The sequence below is a fragment of the Lepisma saccharinum genome, chromosome 9 (genome assembly GCF_977018435.1).
Source record: "Lepisma saccharinum chromosome 9, izLepSacc3.1, whole genome shotgun sequence".
Taxonomy (NCBI): domain Eukaryota; kingdom Metazoa; phylum Arthropoda; class Insecta; order Zygentoma; family Lepismatidae; genus Lepisma; species Lepisma saccharinum.
Window position 1 is genome coordinate 31137034 of NC_139237.1, and position 19271 is coordinate 31156304.

At 41.5% G+C, this 19271-nt stretch overlaps 1 long non-coding RNA gene across 2 annotated transcripts in view; it reads left to right on the forward strand.

The window, feature by feature from the left end:
* LOC145991984 (uncharacterized) overlaps positions 1–19271 on the forward strand; it is a 382136-nt gene that overhangs the window by 281344 nt on the left and 81521 nt on the right. Inside the window, exon 1 of one of the 2 annotated variants that reach the window (XR_014442118.1) lies at positions 8803–8933. The exons of the other annotated variant lie outside the window; for it this stretch is intronic. This is a non-coding gene — a long non-coding RNA (uncharacterized LOC145991984). Of the gene's footprint in view, positions 1–8802; positions 8934–19271 lie in introns of those variants that run through there. 2 annotated transcript variants of the gene reach the window in all.

Sequence of the window (19271 nt, forward strand, 5' to 3'; positions counted from 1 at the left end):
TAATGGAGTTTTGTTAATGAGAGATTTTCATTTTGAAAATTCATGGAAGATATGTATACCTCAATCTTTGATTTCTGTATTATTAAGAAATTATCATGATAACATGGGCCACTTTGGTGGTGATAAAGTTCTTAGAAGAATGAGGAAAATTTATTACTGGCCTCGTATGAGAAAATATATTTTGAGTTATGTTAAAGACTGTGAAATTTGTATGAAAACAAAACCAAACAGGCATCCGCCTAAAGGAACTTTTCAGTTACATTATAACAGAGGTGAAACTGTTTTATTTTTAGATATTCAAGGTCCTTTGGTTAGAAGCTCAAAAGGAGAAAGGTTTTTGTTAACATTGCAGGATGCTAATACAAGGTATTTATTTGCCTATCCAATGAGATCTAGTACAGCTGATAGCATTGTGAAAGTCCTCTTAGAAGGATATATAAGACACTTTGGTATTCCACATAAGTTAGTAAGCGATAATGCTGCAGTGTTCCATTCTAAGAAATATGTAAATACTTTGACTAACCTAGGTATTAAGTTAACATACACTCCTATGTACCATCCAGATTCTAATATGGTTGAACGCAGTCATTGTGAACTAAACAGACTAATGCGTGTATTTTGTAAAGAAAAACATCAAGATTGGCCCAAGTATATTGATATAATTGTGAGTTTACTAAATGATAGCATACATACTTGTTTAGGGTATGCTCCATCTGAATTACAACTTAATAGAAATCTGGAATCATGTACTCTGAATCACTTTCAAGTACCCCTCAATGATGTTCCACAATGGAAAAATAAATTATATATGACTTCTGTTAAGGACTTAGAGATAAAAAAGAAAAGGAATGAAAGATATAATGTAAGGCAAGAGAATAGAGCTGAGATTAAAGTTTCAGATTTAGTATTTATCAAAACTCACTACCTTAGTAATCTTCTAGGGAATCGTATCAAAAAATATTGTGAAATTTATGAAGGTCCATATTTAGTAGTTTGCAACGAAGCAACTAATATCTTCAAGTTAATAGACTTAAAAACTGGTAATATTAGTGATAATCATCATAGTAATAACTTGAGAGTATGGAAATGTTCAAGTGAGAAGAGAGATTATTATTTAAAACAATTAGAAAAGTTAAACGCAGAGTTATACAAGCATTTATTCAAATGAAAGTATAGATAAATATGTTGTATGCAGATATGTATTCTACTTATTTTGATATTTTGTTTGTAAACACAGATATTTGTTATAATGATAATCATGATTTATTTTTGGGTTGATACAAGACTTGAATTCTTTTGATGAATTAATCAATCATCTTTAAAAATTAAGAAACAAAACTTTGAGTTATTTTTTGTGTATCATGGAAATTTTATTTTATTTTTGAATTACCTAAGTGTGAAACATTTAGAACTTATACATGTAATAACTATTCATGGAAGATGTCAAAAGTGTAAAATTTCACTTACTCCCTTCGTGAAATTTTTCATTGAAGGAGAGGGATGTATGACCATTTCCTGTCGTACAGGATTTCGTGTATCGCGCATGCGCGAGAGGTTACCTGTTTCGTTTGTACCAGTGTCAAGTGAAGGAAATAGTTCGGTACGAAGCCAGCTACGTGGAAGGTTGCTTCGAGGTGTTGCTTGTGCGTTTGCAGAAATGTAAGTGTATGCTGTATGAAAGCGAGCTATTACATATATATTACTTCAACTGTATTTTTTTTATTTGTATAACCCGAAATGTGTTTGATAGCTTCAGGCAGGGTGGTTATAAACTGATACGTGTTAGTGAAAATTTCTTATAAATATATGGATGCAGGAGGACATAATTTCAAACACCTCTTTTAACATGGTACGTGTTCATTATAATTGTAACTGTCAATGCAAGAAAATTTAATTTCATAGCTGGCAGTTTGAGTTACGAGGATGTTGCATCCAGTCTGCCGGCAGACGTGCTCTTACTTCCCGCCACTCCACGGCTTCCTCGGCCGTAAAGGACACTGTATAATTACGACACGAATAAGGGAACATTCCTGACACTAATAATACCGGTACTCAAATGAGGAACTGACATATAGCTTAAAGGTTCATTAGATGTAGAACGTCCTCCTGCCTATAAGAATTTAGACCTATTCCGAAAATAGTGATTCGATTTGTGGGGGAATTATGCACATTTTGATGCATGCACATATTCTTCGTCACCGTTTGAACTTCCAACAAAAGAACAACCCCACAACCACCAAATACATCCACCTACCATGTAGGCAGCAGAACATCATGTCAATTTTGTATAAAATTTGGTGACTGGTGATTGGCCAAATTGAAGTATTGTAATACGTAGCATATATTAAGTGAAAAAACTTCTTCTTTTTCCTATTTCCAGTCGACATTCGTCTACCGTACTGTAAAGTTCTGGGGGCTATAAGGGAGGATGTAATCTGTTTTGGTAGTGGGGCTTAAGCCTCCCCTACATCCCTGTAGCGCCATGCCTTATGCGAAGTCTTGCAATTTTATGTAGTATCAAATATGATATATTACCTCCATGCTTTACCGTAAGTGAGGAATATCAGTCGAAAAGTCTAATGGAGTTGAAAACATTCTGTTTTGAAAGAGGCCAAGGTGTCATTGCCCTCCTCCGTGGCCGTGCGGTCTAAGGCATCATGTTTTGAGTGGCGGTTGCGGAACGGCACAGGTTCGATCCCGGTTTCAGTCTCCTGGAATTTTTGGCCTATGTATAGGGCCAGGGTCAACCCACTTTAGTGAGGAAATTGGGGAGCTCCGAGTGAGTGAGCGTAATCCGGCCGCGAAGTCATACAACGGCTGGGGGGTCGGTGGGCCGACAACCCGTCCCCTAGTCTGGCTGCAGATCTCCACGCCCCCTTGGTGTCCTGCCTGGAAGGGAGGCCAGCAGTCGGTAGGTAAGCCTTGACCCAATATTGGGCTGTAGCGTTATAGGGTAAGGGGTTCCTGTGTCTAATTAGGAATGAATTTTTATTTGTACCTGTAAACATGTGTGTGCTGATTGATACTCCATTACTGTAAGAGGAGGTTGCGTTATTATGTAGTTACTCGATGCTTGTGGGCATAAGTATTATAAAAAGAATGTGATAATCTGGTACTCAATATAAAGTTGCATATAAAGTATTGTATTGTATAATTATATAACAAAAATATAGTTTTTGATTTTTATGGCGGAGTTACTAGCACAGCATGCTACAGCGCCAGGGAACCTGGACTCACAGACTGGGCATGGATGTTTATTGTGATTGTTCTTTCTGTAAAAATTAAAATTCTCCCTTGTGCTTTACACTACCCCATTAAGGCGTATAGGGGTGTGGAGTTAAGGTCCCACACATTCTTGATCTCGGCCGAAGATGATGTTTATGTGATCACAAGCACGCCCCTGGACACTTTTACCCCGCCGGAGTTTCCTCCAGGTACGCATATTATACGACGCTAGATGGGCACCGGAACCGCTTGAACAGGTGTAAGAAGTACAGCAAGATTAAGAGTAAGAAACAGTGTCACAACAAACTCTCTTTCACGCCATCTGTCTATACAAAGTGGGTCATATCAAATTCTCTATATTAATGAAGTTATATCAATAATTTAATTTTGATCGAAACTTGTTTGGTCCCTTTGCGAGTTTATTCAACACTTCATGATATCTAATGACTTTGGTTCAAAATGAGAGATACTCGTAATTCATGCTGTATTTACGTGGGAATTAGTGTCTTTATTTTGTAGTTGATTATTATCATCAAACGAGAAACATTGTTAAGAAAGAACAAAATGAGAACACGCAATAAAATGTTCATATGTTTCACGGTTCAATTTAGTGTAAGGGTGACATTTTCGGACGGCGCACGCATTTCAACTTTTAACTCACTCTCTTGGAGATGACGAGCAAACTTGTCAAGTGGATCAGTTCCCAGAATAATCCTTGTCTATTTCAATTTTTCTTATTTCACTTAACCTTTCTGTCTTTTCAGGGAAATCACGACGACGACCATAAATATTCCAGTAGCACTTTTGTCCAGGCAGGAACTGATCAGGAGTTGATACAAATATTTTAAACTAATTAATGTTTAAATGACGTTTTTCATTTTATTACAAGAACAATTAACATTATTTTCTTTTCATTAATGGCCTTGCTCCTGTATTATGTGATGGATTCCATCAAAAATTTGCACTAACATATCTAGGTATAATTTAAAAATAAATATTTTTTTATAACATTACAGTCTGCGTGTTTGAAATGAGGCCTCGAACACATTATGTTTGCACTAGTTCACTTGTCGATTTAATGAACAACTGTCGCACGTGTCTTATTCGATTATTCCATCCGTAGTTTGGAATTCTGGCCTGGACATTAGTGTTCTTTTTAAGTGTCTGTTCATTATTTCATTATATCATAACATCACATAGTTTATCATATCAATTTCATCTTATCATCACTCATGATTTTCCTCGCGACAAACCAAAAACTGGTAGATAGCGAAGTAAGTTAAAATAAAACAACATCAAATCAATCATTCAATCAGCCATGCGATTATTGAAATTGATTGACAGTTGAAACACGATGGAGGTATTTTAGAAATATCACTCTTGAATACTGTAAATACTTCCTACAAGTAACATTATTATTTTGTATTTTGCACAAAAAAAGTCTCCCAAGTTGTTATTGTAGATTAAGCACACACAGGAGATGTACACTGGTGAACTTTAATAAAAGGTCTCCCTCCTCTTAGTTAGATTGGAAGGTAGTTAGAAACACTTCATTACTCCTGTATTGGATAAGAAAGTTGGGGAAGGCAGTTGCAGAGAAGGCCATCTCTACCCTATGCGCACGTAAACTTGTTTCCGGTAAGCTTTCTGTTGGAGTCTTGTCAGGCATGATCTGGGCAGTTTGTGGAAGATTCTTGTGTTGCTAGCCCCCACCCTTCTTGTGTGTGTGTGTGTGTGTGTGTGAGCGTGCGCGCGGCCAACAACTGCTTCTTTTTAAGTTTGGCGTATGTTTATTGCATCGACTAATTGCTGTTATGGATGGAAATGAACCAGGTTAGCAATGGGCAAATAAAGAAGTATAAAAAATACCAAAATTCCTGGCATGAGTAGTTAGTAGTAGTAAAGGTTAGGAAAAGTTCCCCGTGCGTATAGCAACGTGCCATGAAAGCACATTTAGGGGATGTGGTAGTAGGGCACCGCATATTCTCGAGCGTGGCCATTTTGGAGGTGATACGATGAACACCACGCTCCAGCCGCCTTTTTTTCGCCAGGGTTGTAGTAGAAATGAGAAAATAGAAATGTTTTGCATTCTGCGTTTGTGACAGTATTCTTTTGATAATGTCCCTGAAATATCTGTTAACATCCTAACCCGCAGTTTTTTCCAGGATAAACTAGTTGAAGGCCGCCAGTGGTTCCTGAGAAGTAATGAACATATCACAGAATGCGCACTAGTTTAGCTCACATTTCTTAGGGGGAGGGTGGGGAGAATGATATGCAAATTCATTCTACGAATGCTTACGTCATTGTGACAATGGAGTAAATTTTGCACACTAACGAGGATCTGGTGTCTAGAGACAAGGCCAGTATAATGATCTCTGAAGTTTGGGCTGTGTCCTACGTTTGTGATTGCCTTTCACAAATTTCGTCTAAATACACCTTTCATCCTTATCTATGTGATTACTCAAAAGTGGAAGAAAAGCGAAGTAAAATAAAAAATCAATTGGTCATTGTGTCCCTGCGTTTTTCAATATTTCTTCCTCATGGAAAATTAATGTTTCACCGATGTAATACATCACAATAGTCATGTGAATTATTATTTTCCGTCATCATAGTGTGCTTAATCATTCCTTAAAGCATAGACTTTAACGCTATTTCCCTTACTGTAAACGATCTTAACTGTGTGGAAGTTTTTATGTAGGGGAAAAAATTGTTAAGAGTAAATCCCAATTGATTGTTAGAAATTTAAAATATTATAACTCTGACGTGACGCATATTAACTGTTCTTAGTTCGCTGTCAAGGAACGATTTCTCCTAACTAAAAAGGATTCCGCCCTCCGTGGTAGAGTGGTTAACACAGCTTGCTTAAACACCGCCTTAGCATTGTGTTCGTTCGGTGTTCATTGTGACTGTCCCTTCATCAATTTATCTTTTCATCGCTCATCCTCATCGTTGCGTTTAGCAAAAGTGGCAGAAAAGCGAAGTAAAATAAACCAAACAAACGTAAATAAGAAGCTTAAGGGAAAAATATTCCATTACCAAAAATAAAATATATAAATATACAGTAATTGCTTTGTTGACATGAAGTTTTTTGGCAGTGTGTAGCTGTCTTAGGGTCGTATGTTCGAATTAGCTGACCTCAAAATAAGAGTGAACGATTAATGGAAATGGGGATGCACATTTCTATTACTTTAGTAAGCGTTCAGTCGTAAATCCTGTGGACACAGTGCGATTTTCGTGCAAAGAAGTTTTCCTGGGACATGAACTAGGTTAACGTTTACTTATAACGTTACGAGGGTATGGATTTCTCTCAACAAGTGCAACAAATGTTTATGGTCATGGAAATTATTTATACAATTTGTTTGAGTAACGTCGTTTTCTATCTCTTCAAATTAATGGTGACTGGAGATGAAAAGAGACACGTGGCAGATTGTAACGTGCTATGAAGACAGAGGTCTTAGGTTCGAACCATGATTAAGGAATGTTTGCGCTTCACATCCTTGTTATCAATTGGTCAATCATTCTCATCGCCACGGATTAACCAAGAGGCAAAAAGGCAACGTAATATATCCTAAATAGAAAAGAATACAGAAAAGGTGCAAGGAAATGCACATATCGTGCCGAGTCGAGGTTGTGTGTTGCAAGACGGAAGTGTGTAACTATTATCGGAAGAGAACGTTCAATTATATTAGGGCAGAACCAAAAATCACACAATGCAGGTGAAATTGTTGTAGATTGACGAGAATTGTTAATCTGTCTAAACTCTTAAAATACTCTAACATCAGGTTTTTTGTTCCACTTATTATTTCAATTTTGAGGGTCTTCATGACCGAGTGCTTTGCATACTGCTCTATGAAACCGGAGACCCTATGTTCGATTGATTGATTGATTGATTTGCTTTATTTTACTACGGTTCTTGTGCCATTTTTGGCTAAGTTGCCAATATGGGGGAGGCCTCCCCGATTTCGCAGTGGTAGCATCGTCGCCATGTGATCAAGGGTTCCAGTGTTCGATACCCGGTGGAGGCACAAAGTGGTTCGGATTCCACTTTAAACTGTGCATAAAGTGGACTTCAAACACAAACTCAATCAATCAAACTCAATCAAATATGGGGATGAGTGACGATATGATAAAATTGATGAATGGACACTCACAAATCTATCCCCAGGTCAGAATTCGAATGCGGGACGCCTGGCGTCGTAGCGTGATGTGATAACCACTCTGCCACTGGGGCCGGAATCTATTTTCGAAACGTGGGTAATATTTAAGAGCTTATTGTGTTCGTTCATTTTTTCTGGTCACTCCAACATTCGTCCTTATCGTTGAAAGTAAACAAGAGGGATATAATATGGTCGTAAAAATAGCAAAGTTACCACATATGCGTGTCACGTGCCGAAAGAAACGACTTTCTTTGCTCGTTTTATTTTTATATTTGTTTTAGAGCTAATGACAAAAGAGAGAAAATAAACGAAAAAATGAACAACCTATTTTCATTCATGAAGGAAATAAATCGCCAGCTCAGAACCTGATTTCTTGAGAGCTCAAAATGGACAACAAATAGAAATAAACGCTGTGCTAATTCTTTGATGACTCATTGTTAACATTGCTCTTCTGACAGCTGTTCAGCTCTTCCTTATCTTGCATATAGTTTCGGCATTGATGCTGGAGTGTTTCCAATTCATCATCGGTTTTTCTTTGTTGCTTCCAATCTAACTAAGAGGAGGGAGACTTTATTAAAAAATTCGCCAGTGTACTATGTAGAAATTTTTCGCTGAAAATTTGTACATCCCAAGTTGTTGTCTTGAAGTTGTCTTTCTTAATGAGGCACCAATGGCAACCCTGCCACGCGTCCCTGGAAGTTATGTCAGAGCGATTAATGATTTGATTTATCTTACTTCGCTCATTGTGCCACGATTGTCTAATTTGCGAAGAGCGATGACATGATGAAATTGATGAATCGACACTCGCAATCGTACATCCGGCCACCGTAGCGGAGTGTCAGGCCGATTGTCTTCTGTGTTGAGTTGCCTACATATACCATGGATTTTAAGCTCTTACAGAAACTAAGCGCTTTCGAGGTAGCAAATTTTTTTGAGGAATAGTTACTTGTTTTTACGTTGTTGAAGTTGTTCTGCTACACCCTGTATATTATGTAAGTGGCAATCGTGAAATTAAGACTAATTCTATATGCAACTCACCAAGATCTTGTGTAAGTAGAAAATGTCGTTATACTATTAGTTTTGGTGAACTTTGTACTTTTGATTTGTTTCTGGTCAAGAGGGAGATTGTAAAACGTACTAGATTCGCCTTACACTATAGACACATCAGCAAGATTCGATAATATTAACGTAGCCAAAGGGAAGAGAGCATTAATACTAAAATCGATTTCACAAACGTAATGATGTTCATAATTTCCTTTTGGAGAACAAAAGGACTTGATTTTCAAGGGGAAATGGTATTTCATTCCGTGTGCAGAGATCCATGACCGCAGCAAGAGGGAAACAATAGGAGATAGATATAACATTCGTCAGAAACTTCCTGTGATGGAGGAATTATGGGAATTTAGTGGAGTATAAATACGGCCCGTAGTGGCATAGCAACTACAGATGACTGCAAGAAAAATCACGATGGACACTTGTATTCTGATGTTTCTTCTCTACATTTTATATCTAGCCACCTTCGTGCTCGCGGGTCAGGGCCCCGGCCAACCGGTAAGATCACATATCATTTTAGTATTTGTTTAAAAATATTTCTATATGTGTGTTATTCAAACATGTTGGTACTAAATGCCTGATTTCATATCACAGATATTGACTATTGAAATATTATACTTACCTCTACCTCAGCAAATGTCAGTAATTCTTTTGAAATCCTATAAATGTTGCCACTTTTTTCAGTGTTTTTAACTCAAAATTTCCAAGATTTATAAATTTCATATGCGATCATTTTTAATTTTACATTTTATTCGTATGTCATCTTATATTAGCAGTCGCCTCCAACAAATAGGAAAAATTTCGATTTATTTATTTATTGTTTACCTATAAAAATAGCAGCGATACCTAAGTCGTCAGGGCGTCCAACTAACGCGCGAGAGATCCGGGTTCGATATCCGGCGGGGAGAACCGTGACTCTTCCAACATTTTCCAGGGGCTCCGCCGTCAACCCAGCGTTGTTTAAAGTGATATTCTGGGGGTTAAATACTGGGCTGCTAAAAACGTGGTTTTGATCACATCACCCCAAGCATCGGCCGAGATCAAGAAACTGTCAGGCCTTAACTCCACACGCCCTATACGCCTTCATGGTGTTGTGTAGAGCACAGGAGAGAACTTTACCTTTTTAAGATTGTACGTATTTTCAGTGCGTCCAAGTGTACTTTAGTGGTCTTCTTCTCTAAGATATGCCAAAGGGTAGGAAGATTCATGTGACGAACACACAATCACACTGCGCCAGAAAAATATTGCATTGAGTATTTGATTAGTATTGTAATATCGGAACCTAAAATTGATATAAAGGACTTACATAGTATTCAATAGAACGTAGTACCACGTGTTTAGAATATGATTGATTCCAGAAAAAATCACCCAGAAAAATTTCAAAATGCAACCCACGGATTAAAATGTTCATGAAATTTGCTGTATTTCTTAATGCTGACAAGGTATGAACACACGCAAAAATTTTCTTCTCTACACGTCATAGTTACTGAGAAGCAGAAGGCTCAATTTCAGAATTTTCATGGATCGGGCATTACCGACAGCATGGTGGTAGCCTGCAGTGATTAACAGGAAACGTTAATTCTTTTAACATTTGCTTTTTCTCTGCAGTTCATACATATATGTATATTGCATTTGACAAGTTTTTGCCAAGATTCCTTTGCATTGAAGAGTAACCATTCATGGCAGTAAACAAAGTATTCGTCTTAAAATATCAACAAGAATCTGGTTCCCATTTCGAAAATATGACTGTTCGGTTAGCAGTGCAGTAGATTGTTTTTCTTGTAGCCAGTAGGCTAAAAATTCAGCTGCATTATTATGTATATTTCTAAAAGCCATAATCTGATATGAAAAACAGAAAATGACGTTTCTTCATCTGTGTTTAGGTAGATCTAAGCGTCATTGTCAATCTATTCCAAATGTAAACATCAATGTCCATCATTGTCCATTAAAGCAAAAGTAAAACTTTCAAATTTCATAACAAATATAGCAGGTACGAGAAAACAGATTTCACATTTGAAATGAGTATTTGAAAAATAATCAGAAAAAGTTCGAAAATCTAGAGCAGAACTAGGAAATGAGCAAACAATTTTTTTTCCATTTAGAAAGTTCCAGCGAAAAATGCAGGCTCACCCATGACTCGAACCTGGGTCTCTGGCATACCAGCCGGCTCGGTAGCTCAGTGTATAGAGCGATGGCACGGTATGCCAGAGACCCGGGTTCGAGTTCTGAAGGAGCCTGCATTTCTCGCTGAAAATTTTTACGTAGTGCATCTCCTGTGTGTGCCTAATCTGCAATAATTAACATCTCTACGCTGGGAAGAACGAGGCAACGTCTAAGTCTACGGTGTTTCAAAAGCAACAGATTCCCTTGCGGTAGCCCTGGCAGATATTTTCCACACAGGTAGCGAAAAATCAGGCGAGTGTACATTACAAATCTGCAAACAGATTTTGGCTAACTCCTACCGTTTAAGAAATAAACCTACTTCCGGTCGCCGTTTTGAATTTCCGAGCATAGGTTGTATTCATACTTTTACTTATCTTCGACTGTACATTAGAAATCTGAAAACAGAATTTGCCTGTCTCTCTGTTTTAGAGATATTTCAAAAATAAATATTTGATAATCGACAACAACAGAACCATCTATGTGCAAATGTCAGAACTTGGTGAATGCTTCGGAACAAGTCAACTTTTTTCAATACTATATCATTTTAAACTCTCTTTGCCAGCAATAGGGAATGGTAGTAAGTGTTAGACAAAGTGCTTTGGACCTTAATATGCCTTTCTAAAGACGTCGTATATTGTTAAAATATCTTTAATTTCATATCTCTCATAGCGCCGTATGTTGTTCTATTAGACCTCTTCAAGAAAATCGCCAATTGATTGAGCACAACAGCAAAAGAAGCAAATGGGGCAAGCATACAATGATATGGGATATGTGAGTTGTCGGTTTCTTCGATTAAGATAAATGGATCGAATTGAAAATGGGATATTTTGCAAATTTAGAAAATGATTGACGAGTATGCAGCGATTTTTTTAACGGAGACCAAACTGTACCCTGAGTGCGAAATATATATATATATATATATATATATATATATATATATATATATATATATATATATATATATTACCATCCCAGTCAACAAGGTAACGTTCTCAAAACGTTGTGGCAACCTTAGCCCCTAACATACCTAACGTTGCTACAACGTACAGTTTACGTTGACACAACGTTGTGCAACATCTATATATATATATATATATAAATAAATGTTTCTTAGTATGTCTCTTATGTGTTCCTATACCATTCATAGGATTGTGACGAAAATTTGGGAAGTTGTTGTGGGCATGCCCGGGAAGGTTTCTTTCTGTGGCGGTAAGACCCCCTAGTAGAAATTTAAAAAAAGAGCGATATTAGTTTTCGGAGCATTAGCTAGTGCATCATAAATACAACATGCATATAACGTTGTGGCAACCTTAGTATGTTGACTGGGATCCTAAATTCAGGTGCATGGCCTCGGTATCACCTCCAGCTATCGAGCCCTGGCCAACAGGAATGCAACTCCCCTCGACGCGTCTCCATCCGCCAAGCAAGTTTCATCCATATTGCGAAATACTTTACCAAGTGATTATATAACAGTATGTTCTGATTGGTTGAAAAAAATCACACCATATCAATGTGGCTTCTTCTGACTGGTCAGAAAAAAGTTGCGCCACATTGTGCAACAAGTTATTGCGTAATATGATGATGTCATATCAGACGCGCTGTCTTCTGATTGGCTTGCTGTCTCAGATATTTTCAATGCGGCTGGCGCTTAAGGTACTTAAGGGGTTCTACATTACAAATCAGTCAGTACCGTGAGAGCAGTTGAAGAGTAAGGACACGTGTTGCTGCACTCCTCGTAGTACGTAAGTATAGTGATTGTGTATTATTTTTTGTGCTTCAGTACGTGTAAAATGATTGTATTTAAAAATAACATATTTTTTGAATGGTCAGAAGTACACAGTGTAGAGCAGTCAGTCCTGTGAGAGCAATAAAAAAATACAGACGTCCTGTCACAGTGCTTCTTGTGAATTATTTACGAAGTAAAAAAATAGTTTGCATTTTTTTCATTATACTCCGCTGCACTGCATACTGTGTATAAATAAACATACCCCCCCAAAAAAATCTCAGCATGATGCGTTCGGTGAAGACTTGTTCTTAGTGCGAAAAAAGTGTTTCGAACGCTAATTATGCACGACACTGGCGTGATTGCGTACCAGGCAAGTGTTTGTCCGCAACAAAACCGGTAAACGTTTGCCAATCGCGTACATCAAGCAGCAACAGCTTACTTGTAAGGGTGCCGGTGCACCTGTGTCACAACTGTCCGCTTCTATCAAGAGGAAGGCGGAAGCAGCTCCCCTCAACTCTCCATCTGTCAAACGCGTCAAGCCTGTGGCGAAAGCAGACCAAACTGCTTTCGAGCATACGTTCGAGGACTTTCTAATCACTTCAGATGGCTCATGCGAAGTGCGAAGCTTCTTGGAGTTTAAACGCGACAAGTTTATTTCCATTCTCCGCGATGCGTTGGCTACAAACTTCACCAAGTTCTACGCACCGCTATGTTGGTAGTACAAGAAGCCATCCAATGAAACGTACAACTTCTACCACAACATTAAGGCCAATACGCTGTATATAGCGGATAGTAACAACCTCGCAACCATCTACATCTACGACAAGTTTGTCGAGGAGCTGCTGGCCAAACATGAGCAGCACGAAGCTAAAAGCTCGGCTGGGTCGCCGTGTGGCACCTCGCACAAACTCTGTGTCAAACTGACCAAGTTTTTGCCACTGTTGGGATCCAAATATTCCCTCCTGCCAACTAAGATAACAGCCAAGAAAGATGTTTTGAATATTCTAAACAGTTACGCTAAGTGCTTTCTCTGGTCGGTGCTTGCAGCGTTGCACCCTGTGGACAGTAGAGACCAGCCACACCGAGTTAACCACTACCTACCCTACGAGCCAGAGCTGGAGCACGCGATGGTTGAGATTGCCTAACCCGTGCAGATTTCGGACATTCACAAAATCGAAACCCAAGCACGCGATTTGCTGGCCCTGCTACTGGCCATCAATATTTATGACCTCAGCAAGGATGAAAACGTTGTCAATCTCATCAACGTAAGCGACGTAGCTGCTGATGGTGCGCAGGAAATCCATCTTCGTCTTATGAAGGATGAAATTCACCACCACTACACCCTCATTCTCTCCCTCTCCCGGCTTGTTTCAAGCCAGAAAAGCAATTACCAACACCTCCGAAGTCCCAACATTGCTGCCGAGAAGCTTGCTCGCCACAAGCTCTACTGTGATACCAACGAGCCGGGGGTGGCAGTATTGCCCAAACCTGGTACTGAGGAGTGTTTTCATTTGCATAGTGCTATGGTAGAACACCCTGCTGCGATCTTTGCAGACTTCGAAGCCTTCCTTAGACCCTCTCAACCTGCTACCCTAACCCCAAAGTTTCCTCCACCTCCCCTTACAAACTCCACGAGGCTTCGAGTTACGCCAATGTTCTGGTGTGGCGAGATCGGCAATTAGCATCCGAGCTGTATGTGTACCGCGGTCCAGACGGAGCCAAACACTTTCTCAAGAAGATGGTTGGGGAAGCCATTGAGATAGGGAAAATGCTGTTGTTCCGCAAGCCTATGTTAACGTTGTCTCCTGACGACTGGCGTAGGCACAAGGAGACTACCGTCTGTCCTGTTTGCGCCAAGAAGTGTACTGCCAACAACAGTAAAGTTTGCCATAATGACCATTTTGATGGTCACTACGTTGGACCTTGGTGCAACCGCTGCAATATGAACGCCCGGAACCCGCGCATCATCCCTGTGTTTTTCCATAACGGCTCGGGGTACGACTTCCACCACCTGGTTACTCATCTCGGGAACGACAAAGCGTGAATCAATGTCTTGGCTCAGAATGAGGAGCGCTATATCAGTATAAGCAAGTGGGTACCAATCCAGCAATCGCGCTCCAGCATCGAGCTTTGCTTTTGACTCCTTGAGGTTCCTCCCGCCCAGCCTCGATGCCCTTGCAGGAAAACTCAGCGACGAGCAACTGCTCATCACCTCCGCCATCTTTCCGAACATGGACGTCTGCCTCTTCAGGTGTAAGGGGGTCTACCCCTACGAATACGTCACCGACCTTGCCAAGTTCGCGGAGAAGTTGCTGAGTTCCACAGTCAGCTGCGAGACTCGGGCATCACTGAGGAGGAGTACCGTCATACTCAGTCCATGTAGCGCGAGCTGGATTGCAAAACCTCGGGGACTACCTCGACGCCTACCTGAAGCTTGATGTGGCGCTCCTTGCTGATGTGTTTCACGCGTTCCTCGCAACCGCGAAGACCATTTACAATCTGGACCCTATGTACTTCTACAGTCTACCTGGACTGGCATGGTCGGCCATGTTCCTTTTCACAAAATTCAAGCTTGAGCTTCTTTCGGATGTGGACATGATGCTTTTCGTAGAACGTGCCGTTCGTGGTGGAATGGTCCAGGTGTCGCAGCGACACTCGCACGCAAACAACCGTCATATGACCACCGGTTACGATCCCTCCCAACCGTCCAACTACATCATGCAAACGGACGTCAACAAACTGTACGGACACTCCATCATGCAGCGACTTCCCTCCGGAGGGTTCGAGTGGGTTGATGCCTCAAATTTTGACGTTGAATGCTTCGACGATTCTGAATGCGGGTTTTTTGCCGAGGTGAACTTTGAGATCTCCGAAAAGCTGCAGGATTTGTTTTGCGACCTCGCGCCAGCTCTGGAATTCAAGTTACCGCCCGGCTCGGATCAACTAAAGCTCGTCATGGACTTCGAGCCCAAGAAGTGTTACGTTGTGTACTACCGGAACCTCCTGTGGTTGATGCAGCAAGGGGTCACCGTCCACACGGTTCACCGCATCCTCAACTTCAACCATTCTCCATGGTTGAGGCTATACATCGAGCTCAACACCAAACATCGCACAGCCGCCACTTCCGACTTCGATCGCGACTTCTTCAAATTGATGAACAACGTAGTATTTGGGAAAACCATGGAGAACGTGCGAATCGTGTGAACGTGAGGCAAGTGGCGAGTCCGCTGTTCAAGTCTCGGACTATCTATAACGAGCAGCTTGCTCTGATCCTTATGAAGCAGGATGAAGTAAATCTCACCAAGGCCATCTATATTGGCGCCACGGTCTTGGATCTGAGCAAGCTGCACATGTTCGAGACGTACTACGGCACACTACGATCGCACTACGGCCACAACATATCGATACTGTACACAGACACAGACAGTCTTGTGTACCACGTTCGTTTGGCCGATGCGTATGGGGATATAGCCATAGTCCCAACCGTCGTCGACCTCTTCGATACCTCTGGCTATCCCCAGCCGAACAGATACGGAATCTTGGCTCGCAACAAGAAGGTGCCCGGCAAACTCAAAGACGAAAACGACGGTGATGTGATTGTCGTGTTTGCTGGGTTTCGTGCCAAAGCCTATGCTATCAAAGCCGAGGGTTCTGTCACCAAAAAGGCCAAGGGTGTGGGCAGGCAGGTGGTCTGAGAGCACCTCAAGTTCAAGGATTACGTCGATTACCTGAAGAAGACCAGATCGCCGATTCTAGAAATGGAGCAGCGCATCTAGAGCGTCGACCATGTGTTGAACACCAACAAAGTAACGCAGATCGCCCTGGATGCGCGCGACGACAAGAGGTGCATCCTTGAGTGTGGGATCTACACACTTCCGTGGGGCCACTATCGTCTCAATACCAGCAAAGCCAGTTCCATCTGTTCATAGTCCTGTAATTATTTTTCAATTGGTTTACGATACTCAAATTCTTCTTGTTCTTCCTCTTATAAAACAGAAATAACTCCCCAGTGTCCTACAGGACAAGAAAAGAGCACACACAGGGTGAAAAGGGCAGTTTTTCGTGCACTCAAGTGTGATTATTTTTTTGTTACAGTGTATTTAAAACTGCTCGGTCACCCGCTCGTTCTTGACGTCATACACAAAAGTTGTCTCTGCAATAAGGATGACACTGCAAAGGGTGTCGGCAGGCAGGGCGTCGTGGAACTCGCACACAATTTTGATTTTGGTGCGATCGTTGACCACCACCTGCTTCCTCTTCGATATGTTGACGACGAACATGGGACTCCGAGCTATGAACTCGTTGGGGGTGGAGTACACGTCCACGTTGACGGAGGTCACTCTCCTATAAGATGTGTACGCCTCGTACAGTTTCAGGTAGTCGTCGCTTGCAATGTTCAGGTTGTAGTTCTCGCGAGGGAATATCTCGTTCCTATCATTTTTGAGGTAGATGTTCTTGATCTTGCAATTGTCGAACTGGCTAGAATCTTTCTCGTGGTTGTTGTCTGGAAGAGCACAACCGCAAACTCTGGCACGTCGTACCAGATGCTGTTAAACTGTGTGGTCACGTCGAATTCAAAATGATTGCCGGAAGCAGGTTTCTGCACGCACTGGTTGCCGTAAAACTGGATGGGCACTTGGGAATTCTTCAGGATGTGGGCCTTATACTTGAGGGCATGGTTGGATTCATATTCTAGCACGGACATGCGCAGCTATATGGATCTGACAAGGCACTTGGCAGCGTCGGGTAGTGTGTTTTGAAGTGGAGTGATTCCGTCCGGACCCAAGGTGCTGTAGCGCATCAGCGCATCGTTGTCGTTGTCAGCTCTGCGAAAGGTAACGCGCAAACGACCCTTCCACATAATGCCTGCGTAGTCGGAGAAGAAACCGGGCAGCAAACGCATGGGAAACAAAACCGTGTGGCTTTGGGATTTGATCTTCGTGCTTGCTTCGAATCCCCCTGCTTGGTAGTAAGCTGCATTGTCCTTGGACAGTCTCAACGTTCCCACAGCAGTCGAAGTGATACAGGGGTAGTCGACTCGATTAATGACGATACCATGCTTCCTAACTTCCACACTTCTACGGCACAAAGTTATCGACAAGCCTCAGGTTTGCGTTGGTCAGGAAAGCTTCGTTATTGTTGTTTATGTACAAAGTCGAACTTGACGTACAGGTCAGCTCTGTTAGGGTGGATTAAACCATCCCCGAAGTCCACATTGCACTCGATCCTTCGGTTCGGTTCGTTGAAGTTGGCGAAAGTGCGACGCTTGGGAGGGAAGGACTGCAACTCGTAACTTTCGATATGCTCCATCACGGTTATTTATTACACATTGATCTCCACAACAGCTGTGGTTGTGGCTGCGGCAAAATCTACCACCTCGCCCTTCTCGTTAGTCACCGCCAATTCTATGTTGTCTATGCGATTGCGGCACACGGGAAAGTATATCGGTGACGAGGGTGTGTAGATAATGGGCTCCATGGACTCCGAATTTGGTTTGAACGTGGCGATGATACCCCTCTTCTTGTGGCTGCCAGGGATGCCGTCCGAGGACTTGGTGATCATGCCTTCCTCCACATTGCAATGCACATTCATAGTCTCGATGGCTAGAAATTTAGGAATATTGGTGCCGATGTGCTTGATGCCAGGTTAGAACTTGGTACCGTTCTCGAATCCCAGGAGCTCTCCGACGGTACTAAGGTCCACGGTTTCTGTGGCAGACACCAGTTCCACCGTGTGTGTTACGGAGTTCTGTGACAGCAGCACGCCTCTTGGCAAGGTAGAGAGTTTGTACTGGCCTGGGGTGACGCCGATTTTTTCGCTGCCAACCTTGATGGTGTTGTTGTTGTGCACCGTCACAATGGGTATCGGGTACATTCTCTAGAATGCGCGAAGGGCAGTGGATTTGGGATAGATGATGTCGTCGTGCAATACATGTTTGAGGACCGAAGTCTTACTGGTGAGGTGGAACATTTCCAATGTGCTTCAGGGGCCACAACGCTTTCTGAAAATCTTAGATCGTAGGGTTATATATTTGTGAAAGGAAGACGAGCATGGACACACAGAGATGACCGCAGTTCACATCGTCAACACCTTTCATGCGTTCGTCGTTTTAGTAGAGGTTAGAAGCATCCAGGTACTTCACCAACCTAGCTGGTGGCACACCTCCGAATGAATCGAAAACAAAAGCATTACTGTTTGTTTGCTTGTGATAGCATATCTAGTGGGTGCCCAGATTTTTGTTACTGTCTAGGTTGACCACACCGCACTCTTTTTTCTTAACAACAGAGGGTAGGGAATCGGACATGAAAACGGCCCTGAAGTACTTGGTTCCCAGTGGCTTGATCAGAGATTCAATGTCGAAGTTAGACAGTGGCTCTAGTTTTTTAAACTTCTTCAGGGTATCGAGCTTCCTGCGCACACCATTCCCTTTCTTCTCCATAAACACTTTGTGTCGTTTCTACTCTTCCAGCTCGGCCTTGTTCTTTTTTGCGTCGATAACAGTCTTGGCGATGGCGGCACTGCCTCCTGCCAAACTACCCACAGCGCCCAGAGCGGCCAGGATGGCCGGTATGCTGAATATGAAACCTCCAGTCTTCTGCTGCTCTCGAGAACGCTGCAACCTCCTTAGCTGAGGGATGCTGAGGAGTTATTTTATTCCGTGGCCCTTGACTAAGCAGGAACATTTCTTCTCCCTCTGTTTCTTGGTGAGCAATCCATCAAGAGCTCCGAGAGGTTTGAGGTTTGCGTAGCGTACCTGGTAGACGACGCCCTTGGGTTTCATGGTTGCCATTTTCACAGGGTGTTATTTATTTACAGTCCCCACCCCAATTTTTGTTTTGTGTTCATGGCAATGGTTGTACCCAAAATGTAATGTTTTTAATATTATGTGTTGTTTATGTTCTTCATTGACACCGAACAAATTGATTATTTTGATATACTAAAAAAAC